Genomic DNA, 21,842 nt, shown 5'->3' with positions numbered 1-21,842 from the left:
AGTTGGCCTCTCTTACAATGAGAACATTCATTTCAACACTAGCGGTTAGCAATTGCGTAACTTGAAGCTCATGGGCCCCAATGCAAAAGTTCCAACAGGGCCCCCAATTATTGCAAGTCTTGGTCTTTTCATGTAGGCCAAAGGGACTTTTTGGGCCTCATAGGCTCCAGGGCCTGGGTGTAATTGTAACCCCTGCACCTATTGTAGTTACGCCCCTTGCGGTTAGTTTCTGGTGGGTTTATATGGTGACAGCTCAATTCTCATATGCAATACATGATATGTCCCACTCCCTATGTGTCCTGGATCCCGGTCGGCACTGTGTTATCGGCCCCATGTCCTGTTTTATCGGCCCCATGTCCTGTTTTGGCTGTCATCATGTATGACTCATCGCTCGTAGATACTAACAGCTGGGGTGACGGGACTAGGAGGGATAATGTGAACGTGCACATTGCCCTTGACGTCTGCTCTTGTTTACTGCAAAGCTTCATCGTGCGCACTTTACACCTGGCCAAGAGGCCAAACAATCACATCTCAGGCTTCTGTGTACATACTGCGGGCTGAAGATATAGAGATATAAGCTTCCCAGACAAAGTCGAGATCAAATATTAGCCAAGACTAGTAGGGAGACCTCGCTGCAGCCCTGAGGATTGCGGTTTGAAATCCACAACAATATGTTTCATTGCAGAAGTATTGTGGATATTAACTTCCTCGTTGACGTTAATGGGGAAAATCCGTAATGGTGCAATGACAAATATGCATGAATTGACTTGATGCAGATCCACACCGCAGGTCAATTGGCTGAGAGCCTGACCCACTTTTGATTTTTCACATGCAAATCGGCATGGAAATTCTGCAACATTCCCACTACGTGTGTATTTACTCTACTGTCGACTTCAGCAGTCATCTATAACTTGTGATTCTTTTGCTAATGCAGGTCTAAGGGGTAACGGCATGCCAGTGTAAGGAGACTTATTCACCGTGCAATTCTCCTCTGGGAAATTTAATATGCAAATTCCCTCTTCGAAGCGGAAGACGACTTGAACTCTATAGCGCCACCTGTTTGAAGCAGCGATCCTATAAGTCACTATTGACCCTTTAACAAGCCTTGTAATATGACTTAGGATAAAAGCCAAATCAGAATCTCAATTTACCGACACAGTGTTTCGGACTATTGGTCCCTCATCAGTGCAAAGTATGAGAACTGGCTAGGTGAGAGGCTCTGGACTGAGGTCTAAGGGATGACGTTTCTCCTTGTGGAGAGTGACATACCGGCATGTCATTGCAAGGAGGCTTATTATGTCACTCTCTACAAGGAGAAACGTTAACCCTTACACCTCAGTCCAGAGCCTCTCACCTAGCCAAATCAGTTCTCGTACTTTGCACTGCCGAGGGGCAACACCCCGAAACACTGTGTCTGCAAATTGAGATTCTGATTTGGCTTTTATCCTAAGTCATATTACAAGGCTTGTTAAAGGGTCTATAGTGACTTGTAGGATTGCTGCTTCCAACGGGTAGTGCTATAGAGTTCAAGTCCTCTTCCTCTCTGAAGAGGCAATTTGCAACTTGCAAATGCAAATTGACACAATAACTCTCCACATGAACCTGACATTCAGGCAATTGTGGAACTACAGCACCCAGCATTCTTTGGCAGTCACATCCTGTGGCTTTCAGACTGTTATAAATCTATAACTCCCATCAAATCTTGGCAAATGCAGTCTACTAAAGAGAATCTGTCACCACCTTTATAATACCCATTCTGACAGCAGCATAAAGTAGAGACAAAAAGCCTGCATCCAACACTGTGTCATTTACTGGGCTATTTGCTGTAGCTTTGACAGAACAAGCTTTTACCTGCTGCAGCTCTGCTAGACCTCTCAGCAGTAAGCTTCTGCTATGTAGTCCCCCATATTCATGAGCTTTGGTTTGCCCTGCCCCCACCTTTGATTGATTTTTTTCCGCCTATGCACAGTGTAGACTCAGAGCTGTCAATCAATGACATGGGCAGGGTTATACAGAACGGTTATACAGAACTCGTCATTGAGAGGACTAGCAGAGAGATAACAGATAAACAGTGGTATTGTCAAAACTACAGCAAGTAGCCCAGTAAGTGACAAAGCACTGGAATTAGGGTCAATGTCCCTATTTTGTGTTATTTTCAGAATGGGAAGAATGAACCCAGTCACAAATTCCCTTCAACATATACTGGGAGTTAACAACAGGAAGAAAGGAACAGTTTGATGAATATACAACTATTGTATATTCAGGAATGAATCAGTGACACTATTTTCATCTACATATTATAGAGGAAAACCAAAGAAATGAGCCGGAGCATCAGTTGGTATATATGCAACATATAAGAGCATGTTCACATTCTGGCTGTTTAACAGACAAAAACTAAGATAAAAAAACAAAATGAGTATATACCCTGTAGTAAGTAATTAATAATAGTACATATAAATAACATAAGGTAAGTAGCAAACACTGTTTTTCATCAAAAAAGAGTAAAATCCATCCCACCACGACAAGGTGACCCCAATCGGGACGGTCCTATCCACTAGTATTAAAACCTCACCTTGTATCAGACGACCTCCCATGGCCAAGTCTCTGACCAGTCGGACCCTTGTCCATTTACATTGAGGTCATCTGATATAAGCTGAGGTTTTATATACAATTGTGCCAAGGGTGATGGAAGTATCCTGCACTGCTGATGAAATGACAAGCCACGATGAGATGAAGAAATGCTGGTTTAATGTCAACGCGTGGAATTAATGGCGTTATATAAGTGAGTAAAATACTAAATAATAATAATAATGCGTTTCGGAGTCACTCCGACTCCTTCTTCGGGACAACAAGAAAAAAAAGGTGAGGATATACTGGATATGGAAGACCTTGACGGGCCGCACAGAGCCCGGTCCTCAACCCCATCTGATAATACTGATCGTGACCTATAGACCCATCCTGATTTTTGAGCTCGCGATCTATAGCTTGCGTTAGTTTCTGCCACATTGGGCAGGATCGAGGATTGATAGGAAGTTGGCATTTACATCTGGCAAAAAGAGACTAGAAAAGGACGAGCGGTCTCAATAGTAAGGATATCACTGGATGGAAATAGAAGCTCTGTTACTAGGGAGACAATTGAGCAGATCTTCTTCAAAGGGTAGATGGAGAACGCTTTCCCTCCCCTTGACAAACCCTATCTGCTTCCATTGACAGCAATTCTCCTCTCCCCTCCCCGTTCTCACACCACGCCGTCTCCCGCCAGCCTCGTCTGTTGTACGCTGGTAACCATGACAGCCGGCTTCATAGCAACCAGATGACTGTCAACACAAGCCAGCATTCCCTGGATATCTGCTACTACCTATGCCCGACCCACGTAACAACACGGGAGCCAACAGCGCCGCTGCTTCAAGTGCTGGGACGCTCAGAGTTTTTATACCTTTCATTTCAATGTGAAGCCTAATCTCACACATTATACCAGGAAAATGCAGAAATAGCAAATACATAGATGCCAGACTTGTTATCTACAAGCCCTCTTGCATGGGACTGACTATATGTACCACCACCCAAAAGCCAAGTAGATAAAGGGGCGCACTGCCAAACTACGCATTTTTGCTGGGTTTTTTTTTAAGCTCAAGTTATTTTGATCTCAATAAGGAAAACTGCAGTAAAAATGCTGAAAAAATTAACATGCAGGTCAAAAAATGCACAGTCTGAATGAGATTTTAGAGATCTGAATCATTTTGCTGTTGCGATATAGAGGAAAAAAACACCATCAAAAACACAGTGTGTGAACAAGCCCTAAAAGTAACATCCGGCTTTCACTCTATTTGGACGGGGTCATTTCGGAGCCTTGTTCTGGGGATCGTGGGGGGGGGGGTGATAACTTGTAATGATGTTAAAAATCCTGTAATGACTTTCACATCTCACAATTACTATTGTATTGGTGGAGAGTCGTATATGTAGCAACAGAAGAAATACAATCCGACATCAATTTGCACCGCTTGCGTGGGCGTCCTCTTATTTGCTTTGCATGGTAATATGCACGCTGTGCAAATAGAGTAGGCACCATGGGGCCTAGCCCATATGGTGGTGGACCCAAAGGCCATGGCCTCACTATCAGTATTTGGTCAGTATTCGGTCAGTATTCGGTCAGTATTTTTTCTCAGGAGTGGGGGCCAAAACCAGGTGAGGAACAATCAGAGAAAAGGTATAATAGAAACAAGTCACCAAGTCTGCATTTATCACCCACTCCTGGTTTTGGCTCCCACTCCTGAGAAAAAATACTGACCAAATACTGACAGAGGGGCCGTGGCCTAATAGTGAATGTAGGGGAACCTCAGCAGATGACAGCTGTTACTAAAAAAAATCTCTATACAAAGACCAGCACTGATATTACAGTCATATGGTGACCACATAGTGATAGATATCAGTGCTGCAGAACATGTAAGACATTACAGTACAGTTATTGATGGTGACTTACAGCTGATGTTCTTTCTGATGAAATCGTTCACTTTTCCCATCTTTTCCATCTGGCCCAGACCGACATGACAACTTCTCCAGCCAGGACTCGGCTGCCGAAATTACAACAAAGACACATCTGACTTCTCACTTTTCCAGCACCGTCCCCATCTATTCCCAAATACCAGGTCCCGGGCAGACGTATGTGGTGACGTCATCACGCCTGGATTCACGTCTTGTGCTTGTTGCGGCATGATGACGTCATTGCGTCGCTCTGGACCTGCCGTTCTTTAGGCTGCAGGACTAAAACAACCTACAGCCCACAGGAAAGAGAGCGACAGTGCAGGGAAATCATCTCTCCCTACTCTGCTGCGGAGTTCAACTGTATCAGCACGCTTCGCACGCCGATACAGTTAAAAGTAGCGTAGCTCAAGGTGGGCCCTTCGGAGCACGCGACAACTGCACCCTCTGCCCTACTACGCTACTGGTGCAGGGTCTTCCCGAGTTAGTCGCTGTTTGCAGCTACTCTGCTCTGGAGATGAGAGTCCTCCATGGAGAACTAACCTCTATTCTAGCATAGAATTATCTAATACTGCATACTTTATCTGAAAACAGGTTTTATAAAGTTGAGTTCCCATGATGAGTTTCTGGTGAGTTTTTGGCGTTGTGTATTTTCTTGAGTGGATGGGATTGATAGAAATCTCCTGCCCGCTGTGCTTTTTTTTTTTGCATCGTTAACTGACCTGAGGTGCTATGTTAGTAATTCGCAACATGTTAACACTCAGGTTTGTGATTGGATCTTCCCCATAAAATTGCATTAGATGCAGAAAATCAGCAAGTAAAAAAAAGCATATGCATTTTTAGTGCGTTTCCACTGGACTAAAGAAAACACAATGAAAAAATGCAAATAACCTAATTTACCTAATAGGAAGCAGAAAATCTGCATCACAACCTCACCGAATACTCATGGTGGGAACAAAGCCTAAAGGAGACAACTCCTTTGAATTAGAAGACAATTCCTTTGAATTCAATGTATTTGGTGATGTTTCTGTATAACAACATTCATCATACAGATGTAAATTGGGGCGTTCAGCCTGGGGCCAGAACTTTGGGCACTAACTTTTTAAGCAACAGCACGTGCAAAATATGACACTTAGCCCCTCTATGGGCCAAAGTTAATAACAGTAACCAATGCACTTTTTAGCCCTGCGGGGATATATAACAGCTATATAGTCCTGTAGTCTGTGTGGACATGTAAAGGCCCCGTCACACTTAGCGATGCTGCAACGATCCCGACAACGATACGACCTGTCAGGGATCGTTGCTGCGTCGCTATGTGGTCGCTGGTGAGCTGTCAAACAGGCAGGCTCACCAACGATCAGGGGAGCAGCGACATCGTGGAAAGAATCTTTCCACGATGTCCTGCTCCTGGTTACCAGCCTGCTGAAGCAGGAGCAGGCTGGTAACCATGATAAACATCGGGTTACTAGGGGCACACACGCACCTAGTAACCCGTTGTTTATCATGGTTACCACTCTGCTACGGTGAGCGGGAGGTTACCGCTCACTTTAGCAGGCTCGTAACCATGATAAACAGCGGGTTACTAAGTGCGCGTGTGCCCCTAGTAACCCGATGTTTATCATGGTTACCAGCCTGATCGCTGCTCCCGCTGGTCACACACAGCGATGTGTGCTGACCAGTGGGAGGGCAACGACCAAGAAATGGTCCAGGACACTTTGCAGCGATCAGCGACCTCACAGCAGGGGCCTGATCGCTGCAAAGTGTCACACATAGCGACATCGCTGGTGAGGTCGCTGTTGCGTCACCAAAACCGTAACACAGCAGCGATCTCGCTAGCGATCTCGCTATGTGAGAAGGGGGGGGGGGGCGCTTAAGAGTGGTATTCATGAGGATCAATCATCCCTGTAACACCTCTGTGTTATTCAGAAGCTCCAACCACTTGACCCCCGCAGTGAACAAATCACTGACAAATTGTACAAAAACAATTAGTCTAGACAGATCAAACTCCATGTCCTAACCCCAATCCAACAGGTAAACAGGATTGACTGAATTAAGGTGATTATCATCTATGTGTGTTTTCATGACCTAAGTAAGAGTTCATCCTTCATTAACATCTTCTTTGTAGGCATTCAGATGGATGGTCCAAGGTGGAAGCAAAGTGTGGTTCCATTTGTGGGACTGTGCTAACAAAGACAACGAAGCCGCACTTGGCAGGTACTTTAAATTTATGTTCTACTTGTCATAGGGCATCTAACAAATATCACATAGGAAGGGAGGTGCACTGAGGTGACGGGCGTTTCGCTCCAGGTGACACTAGAGGAAGCGTACTTGATGCAAATAAGTATAGGAACCATAAGTCCCAATCTTTGGCCGTGCCAAATGCTCAAATTTTGCAAACCCTCTCTAAGGCTATGTTTCCACAATGAGCTTTTGGTGACTTTTGATGTTGCAGATTTTCTGCACCATTTCTGCACTTACTAAATAACTTCAGTTACTTGCTTTTTCCATTGCGTTTTTGAGTGCTTTTTTTCATTGCATTTTTTTAATGCTTCTTTTCATTGCGTTTTTTATTGCTTTTTTTCATTGCGTTTTTTCATTTCGTTTTTGACTGATTTTTTGTACATGCATTTTTATTGCATTTTTTTTTCATGTTTTAAATTAAGCTTATTTCTTTTTGATATTTCCTGGTATTTGGATTTGACAAAAGTTTATCGATACAGTCGTGTAGATTACATGTGTTTTTTTATGTGTTTCTGCTGTGGAAATAAGTGCACTAAAAATGCATGTGCGTTTTTAACCGGTGGATTTTCCACATCTAATGCAAGTCTATTGGAAAATTCTGCATATAAAACTCAGCGAAACCGCAAGAGAAATTGACATGTTGCGGATTTGAAACACGCACCGCAGGTCAGTTTACGCTGAGTTAAAAAAAAAGCCCAGTGGGTATGAGATTTCTATACATCCCATCCAGTTTGCTGGAAATGTAATAAGGCCACGTTCACACGTTCAGGATTTGGTCAGTATATTACATCAATATTTGTAAGCCAAACTCAGGAGTGGGCGAAAAATGCAGAAGTGGAAAAGTCAAATGAAAAGTATATATATATATTTAAAAAAAACACCTTGCTTTATTCACCCTCCCCAGGTCCAGTGTCTTTTCCAATGCTCGCAGTATCTGTTATTGTCTGCAGCACTAATATCAATCGCACTATAGTTAATAACTGAGCTCACTGACTGGCTACAGAGCTGTCAACAGGACATCAACGCTGCTGACAATAACAGAAACTGAACCAGTGGCGTACAGTCGACTCATCACTGGACCTGGGGAGGGTGAGTAAAGCGCAAAAGTCAGCCAGGGGACAGAGGTTTTCTGAAACTGAAAATCCCCTTTAAATGATTCTCCAGTGATGCCTACAACCGCACGCTGCATCGTAGATGTGGAAAAAAAAGGGGCAATGCTGGAAATATGGTTTTAGCTGAAACTACTGTCACTTTCTGTGTTTGGAAGAAAAAGCAATGCATGTGCAACTTACCGTAAGATCAGTAGAGAAAAAAAATTAATAATGTATGCTCTAACAGATCTAAAACCAAATCTACGAGATGAAAGAAGGTATTTTTTCAGATCCTGGACAGTCCTTTTAAGGTTGTTCCCCAACCTTATTATTTATTTTGCTTTGGTTATATAACGCCATTAATTCCACAGCGCTTCGCAGACATTATCATCGCAGTCCCCATTGGGGCTCACAATCTACATTCCCTATCAGTATGTCTTTGGAGTGTGGGAGGAAACCGGAGAACCCGGAGGAAACACACACAAACACGGGGAGACCATACAAACTCTTCTCACATGTTATCCTTGGTGGGATTTTAACCCAGGACCCCAGCGCTTCAAAACTACAGTGCTAACCACTGCAGCCTTGCATTGTCATTAAATACATTGTAATAATTGCAGGAAAGCATGTGATCCCAGCACCGCACATTGTGAACAAATCACTTGTGCTCTGTCATTTCACAAAAAAGCACATGGCAGAGCACAATCATTAGCGAAAAGCCTATGGGGCAGAGCACAGTGACCGCACCGCCACCTTGTGCTGCCATACAGTCTCCATTGGGTGCTGTATATACTCTACTCTCACGGAGAAGCAACATATATTTGGCAACAGATGGCATGATTTTTTTCACTATGATTTGTATGCTATTTTAAAGAAGCACTCCTCCTCCTAATCCCTATCAAAATGTGTATCCTCTTAATATATTGCAATCCTCATATTATATAGCACTGTGCACTTACTCATTTTGCCCTTCTACCCAGCTAATTCTTCTCTTTCCCATTAGGTGTATGATGTCACATTATTAAAAACTGACTAGTTCTATGTAGAGATAGGAGGTCAATTTTCCATGCATGAGTCATGAGTCACTGCAAAAGTCCCTGGCAGGGGGAAGGAGGGAGCAGCTGGGTCAGGAGGTGAAGAGCGGAATGATAAATTCAGGGAAAAGATACTAACTGTTTCTATATAGAGCAGAGAAAGGAGAAGAATTAGCTGGGTAGAAAGGCTAAATGAGCAATTGTGGCACAAACTGCTGTATAATATGATGATTACAATATATTAAGAGGATAAAAGCTTTGATAAGAGTGCTTCTTTAAAAACTGAGTATTCCTTCAAAAGTTAAATCAGTGCCATAATAGAAACCCAACAACTGGTCAATATAGAGATGTAATATGTGCACCAGACCAACCCAGAGAGAAACACTAGTGTGAGGACAGGCTTAAAGAGAACCTGCCACCACGTCACTTTTTGTTCTTATTTTATTCCTTCCAGTTCCCTCAGTATTCTATTTTTTTCTTGTTTAAATCTGCCATATAGTTCCTGAGATATGGGCCTTTTCTTTTTAGTGCATAAAGCTAAGATCAATCTAATAAGCTTATTTTTGGGCCTTTACCAATTGGGTGTTGCTCATAGGATACTCTGGGGACATGTCTTTATTACCCTGTGAAAATGCCCCCTTGGCAAAAAACATGAAAATTATCATAATGGGTGCGCTAACCTAGTCCATGGTGGTCATGAAGATATATTGCTGTCTATGTATTTCATGTTTGTAGGAACTCAATCCATGAGAATAAGAGCCCTGATCTTTGATCTGGGTCACAGAAGTGGACACCACCGGGCAAATGTCCCTCGCCCAGTGGGTTTCCCACAGCCAGTGATTTCCAGCATCCCGGGGTCAACACTCCTGCACCAATGCTTTTAAACAACCAGGCTCTTGGCTTCCATCAGGAGGGTCTGGGCCTCCTGCAGGTTGCCATTGGGCCCTGATGAGTACACCTACAAATTTCCAGTCCATGTGTATTATGCTTTCCATTCTCTACCAACAGCCCCTGATAAGAACGAAAACTACTCCTTATCCTTGGACCTCCATACCCATTATAGTCAGCTGAACCTTCCCAATTCTGTTGGAACCAATCGACCATCTAATGTTCACATGTCCAGCAATCATCCGTTAGAACGGATCCAGCAGCAATTCCTTGCTCAGACACAACTTTTTTATCCGGCTAAAAAAAATCTGATATCAACTGGATCCGTTTTTTTTTAAATTGATGTCTATGGAAAACTTATCCGTTAATTACCCATCCGTTTTTCTTTCATTTGAAAAGGATCCGTTTTTTTTTTGTTTACTGGATCAGTTTGAAATGGAAGAAAACGGATTTAATGGATCCGTATTCTATAGATTTTAATGTTGAAAAAAACGGATCCAGTTAAAATCATTTTTTTTAGCTGCACAGAAAAGTTGTGTCTGCACAACATTTTCTTGTCAATGGATTGCGGATCCGTTCTAACTGATGATTATGTGACATGTGAACACAGCCTAACGTGTGTAACGTGGCGAGTCTTCCCCGGCTGACAAGGATTGAGCTGTTTGAAGTCAAAATCCCAATTGTTTTGTTCTTCAAGCAAATAAACTTCTGGTGTTCATATCTATGGAAAAAATGAGATATATATACAGTTATATGAAAAAGTTTGGGCACCCCTATTAATCTTAAGCTTAATGTTTTATAAATATTGGTGTTTTTGCAACAGCTATTTCAGTTTGATATATGTAATAACTGTTGGACACAGTAATGTTTCTGCCTTGAGATGAGGTTTATTGTACTAACAGAAAATGTGCAATCTGCATTCAAACAAAATTTGACAGGTGCATAAGTATGGGCACCTCACCAGAAAAGTGACATTAATATTTAGTAGATCCTCCTTTTGCAAAAATAACAGCCTCTAGTCGCTTCCTGTATCTTTTAATGAGTTCCTGGATCCTGGATGAAGGTATTTTTGACCATTCCTCTTTACAAAACAATTCCAGTTCAGTTAAGTTTGATGGTCGCCGAGCATGGACAGCCCTCTTCAAATGATCCCACAGATGTTCAATGATATTCAGGTCTGGGGACTGGGATGGCCATTCCAGAACATTGTAATTGTTCCTCTGCATGAATGCCTGAGTAGATTTGGAGCGGTCTTTTGGTTCATAGTCTTGCTGAAAGATCCATCCCCTGCGTAACTTCAACTTTGTCACTGATTCTTGAACATTATTGTCAAGAATCTGCTGATACTGAGTGGAATCCATGCGTCCCTCAACTTTAACAAGATTCCCGATGCCGTCATTGGCCACACAGCCCCAAAGCATGATGGAACCTCCACCAAATTTTACTGTGGGTAGCAAGTGTTTTTCTTGGAATGCTATGTTTTTTTGCCGCCATGCATAACGCCTTTTTGTATGACCAAACAACTCAATCTTGGTTTCATCAGTCCACAGGACCTTCTTCCAAAAAGAAATTGGCTTCTCCAAATGTGCTTTTGCATACCTCAGCCGACTCTGTTTGTGGCGTGCTTGCAGAAACGGCTTCTTTCGCATCACTCTCCCATACAGCTTCTCCTTGTGCAAAGTGCGTTGTCTAGTTGACCAATGCACAGTGACACCATCTGCAGCAAGTTGATGCTGCAGCTCTCTGGATGTGGTCTGAGGATTGTCCTTGACTGATCTCACCATTCTTCTTCTCTGCCTTTCTGATGTTTTTGTTGGCCTGCCACTTCTGGCCTTAACAAGAACTGTCCCTGTGTTCTTCCATTTCCTTACTATGTTCCTCACAGTGGAAACTGACAGGTTAAATCTCTGAGACAGCTTTTTGTATCCTTCCCCTGAACAACTATGTTGAATAATCTTTGTTTTCAGATCATTTGACAGTTGTTTTGAGGAGCCCATGATGCCACTCTTCAAAGGAGATTCAAACAGGAGAACAACTTGCAAGTGGCCACTATAAGTAGCTTTTCTCATGATTGCATACACCTGGCTATGAAGTTCAAAGCTCAATGAGGTTACAAAACCAAAAAAAGGGCTTTAGTAAGTCAGTAAAAAGTAGGTAGGAGTATTTAAAACAAGAAAATGATAAGGGTGCCCATACTTATGCACCTGTCAAATTTTGTTTGAATGCAGATTGCACATTTTCTGTTAGTACAATAAACATCATTTCAAGGCAGAAACATTACTGTGTTCAACACTTATTACATATATCAAACTGAAATAGCTGTTGCAAAAACACCAATTTTTATAAAACTTTAAGCTTAAGATTAATAGGGGTGCCCAAACTTTTTCATATAACTGTATTCTTCTTTTAGTTATGAGGCCAAGAATGACGGGGCGTATGAAAGGGTGTTAAAGACACCACAATGCCTTGTGCACAATGTGCAGCCATGTGTCTGTTTCCATCCAGTTACAATGTTGCTATTATCATGACTCCGGACTACAGAACAGGAGAAGGACTTGGGTATTCTGGTTACAAGTAAGCTGAGCAGCAGTACTCAATGTCAGGCAGCAACCGCAAAAGCAAACAAGATTTTAGGGTGTATAAAAAGAGAAATAAAATCCCTCAATCCCAACGTACTGTTACCCCTTAAGGCCACATCTGGAATATGGGATCTAGTTTTGGGCTCCACATTTTAAAAAGGATATTCAGAAGTTAGAGTCAGTTCAAAGGCGGCAATTACATTATTACAAGGGATGGAGGCCTCTCATATGATGAGAGGTTGAAAAAGTTGAGCTTGTTTAGCTTAGAAAAACGGCGCCTCAGAGGGGATCTCATTTACATGTATAAATATATGCGTGGTCAGTACAAAGTACTGGCACATTCCTTCCAAAGACTATAGACTATACTAAGGACCAGGGGACACTCATTACGGGTGGAAGAAAGGCGATTCCGACACCTAAACAGGAAAGGGTTCTTTACAGTCAGAGCAGTTGGACTGTGGAATGCCGACCACAAGAGGTAGTAATGGCAGATACTGTAACAGCCTTCAAAAAAGGGCTGGAGGACTTCCTCGATACACATAACATTGTGGGTTATAGATAATTTAGTGACAAAATGTAGAATTGGTTAAGGAAGGTTGAACCTGATGGATCGAGGTCTTTATTCACCGTATGTAACTATATGATGGAAGGGCTCCGATAGTAGAGAAATACCTGGAGTTGATTTAGATCTTTTTTTCCTGATCAGTATGAACTGGGGATAAAAAAAAAATGTCTTTATGCATAATCCAAGCCTAAGAGGCGGCACATGAAGAATCCACAGCTGTGATTTCCTCTCTCCGAACATCCGCAGCCATGATCACTCAATGTCACCATGGCTGTCTCCTGAATGATTACTTGTCAACACCTCGTGAAGCAGGACTGCAGGACCCCAATGCTACAGCTAAAGCTCATCCATCACATGGAAAATATACATTCACAGCGGGAATCACAGATTCCCCCTATCTGCTCATAAGGACATAAAAAAAGGTATTAACTGGTTGGGCGCCTCTCGATGCAGTTGCTATGTCCTGAGGGCCACTAAACCAGAAGCCTTTGCATGGTGACGTCATGCTAATAAATGCTCGTTTCTAAGGGAGACTGTCATCACAATCCCAGCAGGAACATTGGTCCTGTCCTACCCCTGACACCAGTGGGTAATGTCTATAATCTCATCGCTGCCTATTGCTTGCATGCAGGGTGGAGTTGCATGGGACTGCGGTGGATTTTTGACCGTTATTGCAGCCATAGTTTAAAAGGAAAGGCACATCCAAATAATAACTTTGTTTTATGAACCATGCTGCCGATAGATAGTCCTAGACGTAAGAGGAAGACATGTCATATAATGTTCTCTATGTAGTAAAAATAGGAAATATTCAGTGCAAATGTATCTAAGCAATACAATGATGCTGCTTTACAGACACTTTGTTTTTTTTAAATACATTGCAACAATGAATCAAAACATTGGTTGCAAAGGAGAACCACTGAAAAAGAGAGCATCGATGTATCATAGTGACATAAATGTGTTTCGTCATATTTCAAGTGATCTGCAAACAGCTGAGTTTCATCAGAACTGTGTCCGGAAAACCTCGGAAAAAATGAATTTTTTGGATAATTCATAAGAAAATCTCAAGTATTTTTTATGATTCTGATTCCTTCAGTGCCATAAACATGGGAATAATATTGCCAGGATATCTGAGGTGTAAGAGGGGCAACCTGACTTTCTTCAGACAGCAGTTGTAAGGGGAAAGAAGGATCCGGAGTGATGGAATTCATCATATCCAATCGTTTGTTCTCATGGGAGATAAAGAAATTAAAATTGTAATATTTCTATAAATGAGGTTGCAAAGTGCACCTCTAGTTTTCCCCACCGATCCAATTCTGGGGGTCCGCCAGAACTGAGGCACTGCGCTTGTTTGCTGGGGAAAATAAGAGGCGAGTGGGGTTTAATTTATTAAATGTGCAACTGTTATTTTATTTATTTATTTATTTTTTTAATGGCTGATGATCCTAAAATGGATAACTCCTTAAAATTCATTGTTACAGAAGTACTGGTTATCCTTAAAGGATTTCTCACAACTTGCCACTCACGAGCACACCAGTCCCCGGCCTCCTGGCTTCCTGCTTGCTAGTAAGGGGAGCAGTGCACTCCTGAATGATTCACAGTTCAGGTTGATTGCGCCGTTGGTCCAAACTATCCGCTTTCTTGTGCTGCTGCACGAAGCAACTTCTGCAGCATCGGAGGAGCTGAAGATGACCCAATCCAGCCATCTTCAGAGCAGCACTTACAAGCTGCACAGCAAAGAGCTTTCACACCTTGACTAGGAGACTGGCCACCGCTGATAGACTGCTGAGGTGGTCGGTAACCCAGGCAGGGTGTAGTAAACAATTGCATTAAAAATCCCTCCATTCTTGAGAATGGAGAGAAACTTGCAATGCCGCCAAGATAGAAACTCCTCTGCAGACTCCGTATTTTGGGGAGTTTGCTTCTCATAGCTTCTTTTGTTCTGCAATAGAGTTAATTTTCATGAATATAATCAATCATTCCACAGCTAATTGGTATTAATACATTTGAAAATTGAGCCATGGTAACAAATACGATTGGTTTTCGGCCACACCATACCACCTCTTAACCGTCCGCTTTTGCTCTGCAGGACTGTACCCTAAAGATAATAAGGTACAAAGAAACATTTATAGATTCCAAAAAGTTAGTCTTTATTATCCTTTGTTGCTGTTGGTAATTGAGAGGAACATTAAATATTGTATCTGTCACCGTGCCGGCTCGTGCCAAGCTGGTGCGTAGCGGAAAACGAATCCTGTGTTAATTAAGCAAGAGAGCGATGGCTAACAGATGTTAAATAGCAGTAACACAGGAAAAGCAGCATTATCAGACTAAATAAAGGGGCGCTCTGTGAGGACTGCGCCAGCACCGCCGACAGGATAAAATACGGATCCTGGGCGTATGTTAATCATTCCAAGAACACACATTTCCATGTTTGCTTGACCCTGTTCCTACTGATGATTGTGTAATGTAGTCATGGAGGCTTTCATGCCAATAACTGACTTCATGCCAAGAAGACATTTCACGCTTGATCTTATGACTCCGGACACTTTAAAGGCACTCATTGGGGGTTTTTCTTGTTTTTTTTCTAAAAGTCCTAAAAAGGTCTTTTGTCCATGATGACTATGTGAACTTTGGCCCTTAATACAGGACCGCCAATGCCATGAAACAGGATAATTTTGGACTGAGTTTTCCAGTACCCCAACACATATGACACGTGTCTCAGGGAGTTCGAGTTTTTCCAGGACTTTTTTTTTTTACTATGGGCTTAAAAACTAACAGGCAGGTGGTTGCTAACTACCTGCCTGTTTTAGCCTGCGACGGCTGAGATTGGTCACAGACCGCTCCTCCGGCGATTCTGCTGCTGCATGTCAAGAGCAGCTCTTACCTTCCAGCTGCTCAGTCGACAGGACGGGACTGCGGACGTCATACTGATTGACAGCCAGCTCCCTGTAGTTAGGCAGCAACATAGCAGAGAAGAAAGAAGCTGCTTCTCTGTCGACGTGACGTCAGTGGAAGCCACTGAATCGCCATCAGGAGCGGACTGTGCTGGCAGGGATCGGCGCCAGGCACAACAGGCAGGTAAGTAGTACCTACCTGCTAGTTAACTTTTAGGCCGATAGTTAAAAAAAATTGTCTTGGATAAACCCTTTAAGAACCTCGGCTCTAAAATCTGTTGTTGCTACAATAGGAAATAATCACATCTTAGGCCACGTTCACACTATCAGTATTTGGTCAGTATTTTACATCAGTAATTGTAAGCTAGAACTAGGAGTGGAACAAAAAAGTATAATAGAAACACGTCACCACTTCTGTATTTTTCACCTGGGGCCGAGTATTGGCGGTAGTTACCCTACAAGCCAATGGCAGACAGTTTAACGAGTCTTTCAATATGACACCAACACTGATTTATAGGGTGGATACATCCTATAGGTGGCACTAGAGAGACAGTTTTCCTTCCTTCTGGAGGAGAGCTCATTTGCATACATTTTACCTAGAGAGCATTGCCTGGCCTATAAGTCTCCCTGTGCCAGATGGGGGATCTTTGCAAAGAAAAACATTACCCTGAGATTTAAGGACGCATACTCTATATAGAGGCTTATTGCCTATAATTGAACGAAAAAGCATTGGTTGCCTTTGCACAAATAATTCAGACCATTGAGGTTTTCCTAAAATCCAATTAAAAGGGTTTTACCAGTTTCAGAAAACCTCTCTTCTCCCAGCTGCAGTTTGTGTATTAAAAAAAAAAGGGGGGCTAATGTCAGAGTTCACAGCGCTGCAGCCAATCAGTGAGTTCAACGGCTATGATTGGTTCATGTCAGAACTGCTGCAGTGCTGTCGACGTGACGTCAGTGGTGCTGACACTAACAGACACCAGGAGCAGCGGCAAAGGCTCAGCACTGAACCTGGAGAGGGTGAGTAAGGCGCAGTTAGTTTTTGGTTGTTGTTTTTTTTAAAACAAACTGCAGCCAAAGAAATGGGGTTTTCTGACTTTAGAAAACCAATTTAATTACTGTACATCTCCATTTACCAAAACTAAATTGTACTTATCCATATGAAGTCCCTTCTAGATATCCTCTATCCATAAGCTTCAAATCAAGAACCCTTCATACCACTCAGGACTTCTGTAAGGATCTGCTATCGCCATGGAGGACAACTGATGTGTGCATCATATAGATTGGACTATCAATGATCAATGATTTCTCGATCAGAAAATTATGTAATGGTTATAAATATCACACACAAAAATTGAGCTTGGTTTAAGTTGGTATACATGCATCACATAAACGCATGTTCACAATGACCATAAATAAGACAAAACCTATAAGAAACAAAATGAACATAAACCCTGATGTAACAAAATAAGTAAAAAGCAAAAGTGCATTTCAATAACAGGGTTCTTAGTAACACTGTTTTTGATCAAAAATAGCATAAAAGCCATTCCACCACAGCAAGGTGACCGAATTCAGCGTAGGACCACCCCGAATAGAGTCACCTTGCCGCTGGTGGAATGACTTTTATGCTATTTTTGATCAAAAACAGTGTTACTAAGAACCCTATGTTATTGAAATGCATTTTTGCCTTTTACTTATTTAGTTACAGCAGGGTTTATGTTCATTTTGCTTCTTATAGGTTTTCTCTGGTTATAAACATTGTTTCAATTAGCTGGAACCAGATGACCCATATTGAGATGGTATACTGTTCCTCATCTGCGGAATGAGACATCCTTACTAAATATGTAGTCCTAAAAGGCAATCTATATTACCTATAGGGGGGACATGGATGCCAAAGGGGGAAACGGGTAGATGATACCACATCTTTGACAATGGAAATGAACATAGCTTTGTTCAGCACGTTAGACAATGCCCGCATAAATGATTCACACCAAACCTTTTGTCTAGTTGAATCTTTCCATGCTCCTATTAACCTGATTATTAGAATATTTGTGGGGGGAAAAGGGTCTAACGGCAAATGCACCATTTGGCATTTCATAAAATTCATCGCCATTAACGGCCGGTAACGTTTAGTGATCCTTAAAGATGATGGAGATTATGTTCCAGATCAATAGCAATAGAAAAAAGGAATTGTGTAATAAGCCATCTGACATCCGCTCCTTCATCCGGTATGATTAATGGCCCCACACAGCTCACGCTTTGATTCATCTCTTCCATCTCTGTTGTCCCCAGTGTCACATTTGTACAATACTATGCAGTAAATCTGCCCGGGGATCTCAGAATGTAATGGTGTGAGATACCATTTCACCTCATAAGATAACAGACGCCTTGGGGCCATATTCTCAAATCGGTGGTCTGAACTGTTATTGACGAGCTGCTTTCCATACATGACTTTAGGCAAGTGTGACATATTGTACAATGTGTAGCCATTACTTTTCCTATCCTAGAGAGCAGAAGTTCATCAGTTATGGCCATGAGAGGCTTCAACGGCACGTGGATTCAAGGCTACAAGGGCTGTAAAATGAGATGAGAAGTGGTGGAGGGAAGACCCAAATGTCAGACATTCACGCAACCTACGGAGATAAATAAGGGTATTGAAGAACGTCTTCAGTCAGGTCAGCCGATGAGAAAAAACTAAGCTGGGAAAATAATATGTTCTATCATCCAATCTACCAATCGGATGTAAGGTCTTAGGACCCTTAGGGCTCGTGCTCATGGCCGTATTCTAGGTCCGAGCGCGATCCGACAAAACATTAGACCAAAGTTATTCTAAGGGGCCGATTTTGTTCCTTGGAGAAAAAAATCACAGCATGCCAGAGTTTCATCCGATAGTTGAATCGCACTCGGCCATACAAGTCAATGAGTCCATGGAAAACATCAGACTGCAATCGGATGACATCTGAGTGCTGTCTGAGTTCCACGGACAGATAGAATGGAGAAGATGGAGACATTTTCTCTCCATCTTCTCATCTGAGAGAATCAAAAATAGCATAAAAGCCATCCCACCAGCGGCAAGGTGACCCTATTCAGGGCGGTTCTACGTTGAATAGGGTCACCTTGCCGTGGTGGGATGACTTTTATGCTATTTTTGATCAAAAACAGTGTTACTAAGAACTCTATGTTATTGAAATACACTTTTGCTTTTTACTTATTTAGTTACAGCAGGGTTTATGTTCATTTTGTTTCTTGTAGGTTTTCTCTGATTTATGGCCATTGTGAACATGCGTTTATGTGCTGCATGTATACCAAGCTCAATTTTTTGCATAATCGACCCGATGAGAGAATACACGCTGGTGTGACCCTGGACTTAGGCTTCTGTTACATAGAGATATCGGTGTGAAATTCATGCAAAATTTTAAAGAGCTAACTTAGCTATTTTCATTGTACCCCATGGAGGAAAGATCATAGGCTTCAGAATCATGCAGTCTACAGGATAAAAGTGGGGGGAATGATTGGTGATATTCCCATAGAAAGCTACCTAGACACAATGTCATGAAGAAAAATGATTTACAAGACCCCTCGTTATCCTGTCCGGCTACCATGGCTATCCAATATCGGAAGCAAATTAGACTCAATATGAGCAACCTTGGCCGAGGTGCACAGCTACGAGAATAAGATGAAACCCCTGTGCCTCTGCTCCGGAACATACATATATATTCATAAAGGAAATGTGTCATGGACCCATCACGGTCCGCTCCACCAGTGAATAATGCAAAAGTGCAACCCTGACCTGCTTGATGGAGACGACTGAAACCATATGTATACACTTGGGAGCCGCAAAATCCAATTGTTACATACAAAAAATCAATATATAGTCAGACCGATTGGGCCCGTGGATGCTTGTCCCAGACATGAGGGCTGGAATTTCAATGCCAGTGAATATTCTGTTCCGCTATATTTCCATATTGACATGTTTTATTGTATTTTTATTGAATAATAAAAATGCTAATAATTACAATATCTTTATTATTACTCATTATTATTTATTAATACTTATAATAATACTTATATGATAAATTATCGGTATATAATGATACTTATAATACTTGTATAATACTTTAATAATACTTATAATACTTATATAATTATATAATAATACTTATAATACTTGTATAATACTTTAATAATACTTATTATTAGTATAGTTTTTAATATAATATATTGAATAATAAAAATACTATTAATTACTATATATTATTACTTATTATTTATTAATACTTATACTTATAGTTATATTATATTAATATATAATAATACTTATAATACTTGTATAATACTTTAATAATAATTACGGTATTAATACTTATTAGTATAGTTTTTAATATAATATATTGAATAATAAAAACACTAATAACAACAATAAAACAAAAAACAGCATAAAAATACGGCGTGAACATGAGGTTTGGGTTAAGAGGTATACAAGTAGATAATGTAAGTGGAACAAAGAGTAGGAGCTTGTGCAGACGACCGTATAAATCGGATGAGTGCTATCCGTCATTTTGACGGTTTGCACTCGGCCCCAAGTTATTCTATGGGGTCGTGCACATGTCCGATTTTTGTCCTTGGACTGATTGGTCCGAGGAAAAAAATTGCAGAATGCACGATTTGCCTCCGAGAATCGGACGGCACTCGCTCATTCAAGTCTATGGGTCCGTGAGAAGAATTGGACTGCACTCGGATGACATCTAAGTGCGGTTCGATTTTCACAAACTGACATAATGGAGAAGGTGGAGAAACTTTTTTTTTCGGATCCCACTCTGATCAGAGTCTAAATAGTATAATCGGACTGATTTTTTGGGATGGAAAAAAAACGTCGTCTGCACCTGCCCTGATAGTAATGCATAAAGGATATGGACACTTTTTTTTCATTACCTAAATAAATGTATTTTCAGCTAAAAATAATTTTCTGCATTTGAGTTTTGTTCAATTTTGCACCATTTGCCTTTTATAGCTTCTATGCTGCAGTCTGTTGCTGGCTGCAGAATGAATCATTTGAGAATCCATCAGTGAGCTCGTTCTCACAAGAAAATGTATAACTCTTTTCTTTGTTTTTCCGAGCTCCTCTATATTTTAGCTTGAATGTCATGAGCTCAGGATAAGAGATAGTTTATATCTCTTAAACTATCCTGCCTGAACAAGCTCACTGACAGGTTCTCCGTTAACTCGTTCTTCAGCCATTATATTGATAAATCTGCCCCATAATATCCCTCTCACGATTCCAGAGCTTTGTAGGGTCTCATGTATTTGGCAATGCTATATGCACAGACCATAGTCCATAGAGACTAAATGTGCCGCCATATAGTGCAATGTGTGTCATACAGCTAACAAAAAAATGACATTTAAAAAAAAAAAAATCTTGCGATGGACACATACTAGAATGTGGGCAGCATATTACGGATTTAATCATGCATTAAAGAGGCTGTAATTCATGTATAAAGTCTAAAATGGCCAAGATTGATATTTTATACTTTTTTTTTTTTTTTTTTTAAACCATTATTGTATCATTGTCTGTCATCCAATGTGCATTGTCAGAGATGGAAGCATTATTTAGAAGGCTGCCACCTACAGATAACCACCAGGAAAAATACTACCGCCACTTCACCCTGCAATGGAAACAAAAAAAAACTTGAAAATAAGTTACAGAAAGAAATAGAAATGTCTCCTACAACTTGTGTAAAGCCCTTCTTTCTGACGCCGGAGCTTGGATATCTGCCTGGGGAACTCTTTCATGGGTAAAGTCTGCTACAATTCATGAATTTACCCACTTGGACTTTTGCCATGACCTTGCTAATTACAGAATAGGGACAGAAAATATACATAAAAATTGCTTGCCGACATCTGGCTCTGGAGTGAAGCCCCACTTTTTTGGCTAACCTTAGCGTCATTATTTCAGGAAAATAATTTAGTTGAAAAATGTGTCTTGTTTTATCAGTTTTTTTATTCCATTTGTGAAGCATAAAGGGAATGTGTCATCGGAAAATGACCTGTTGTTTAAATCAAAATTTTGTGTTCAATTT

The 21,842-nt window shown here is 41.3% G+C and overlaps 1 long non-coding RNA gene across 1 annotated transcript in view; it reads left to right on the top strand.

Annotated features, from left to right (window-relative positions):
- Positions 1 to 21,842, top strand: part of LOC141156412 (uncharacterized) — a 45,176-nt gene that overhangs the window by 21,756 nt on the left and 1,578 nt on the right. The window lies entirely within an intron of this gene.

The sequence above is a fragment of the Phyllobates terribilis genome, unplaced genomic scaffold, assembly GCF_046119375.1.
Source record: "Phyllobates terribilis strain yellow unplaced genomic scaffold, ASM4611937v1 Scaffold_8__6_contigs__length_399053987, whole genome shotgun sequence".
NCBI lineage: Eukaryota > Metazoa > Chordata > Amphibia > Anura > Dendrobatidae > Phyllobates > Phyllobates terribilis.
This window is presented reverse-complemented; position numbering and strand designations above follow the sequence as displayed.